The 354-nt window shown below is 39.5% G+C and overlaps 1 protein-coding gene and 1 long non-coding RNA gene across 5 annotated transcripts in view; both read right to left on the reverse strand.

Annotated features, from left to right (window-relative positions):
• LOC107554261 (clathrin heavy chain 1) overlaps window positions 1–354 on the reverse strand; it is a 30,522-nt gene that overhangs the window by 30,082 nt on the left and 86 nt on the right. The gene's annotated exons all lie outside the window — the stretch shown is intronic.
• Window positions 1–354, reverse strand: LOC107554264 (uncharacterized). Its single transcript, XR_001605044.1, has 3 exons — window positions 281–354; window positions 134–203; window positions 1–29 (listed from the first exon to the last, which is right to left on the reverse strand). It is a non-coding gene; the product is annotated as an uncharacterized lncRNA (long non-coding RNA).

The following is a 354-nucleotide window of genomic DNA, read 5'->3' on the forward strand; positions in this document are numbered from 1 at the left end:
CAATCCAGATGCAATTCTTGACCAAAGAGCTGAATAAAAGAAGTTGCATTGGGTGTTTGGTTAAAACAATCATACAAAAATTAAAACTTAAAAATTAATTTGGAGGAACTTTTGGATGTCTTTAATTCCTTACACATGATGAGGGGTGAATGAGAACGCTGGTCCCATGTCCATCCATGGTGCAGAAAGATTTCCCAATAGATCTGAGGAAAACAGAACCGCTTTAATACTGGCTTTAATAAAAAAAATTTATGTAATGAAATAACAGCGTAGCGCTCACCTCCTGGCTACATTGGTGAAATAACCCAGGCAAAGGCACTGCCGCAGCAGTTCACTCCGACTGCCCTCAAACGT

Source organism: Sinocyclocheilus grahami, unplaced genomic scaffold (genome assembly GCF_001515645.1).
Source record: "Sinocyclocheilus grahami isolate Dianchi unplaced genomic scaffold, SAMN03320097.WGS_v1.1 scaffold496.1, whole genome shotgun sequence".
In the NCBI taxonomy this organism is placed as follows: domain Eukaryota; kingdom Metazoa; phylum Chordata; class Actinopteri; order Cypriniformes; family Cyprinidae; genus Sinocyclocheilus; species Sinocyclocheilus grahami.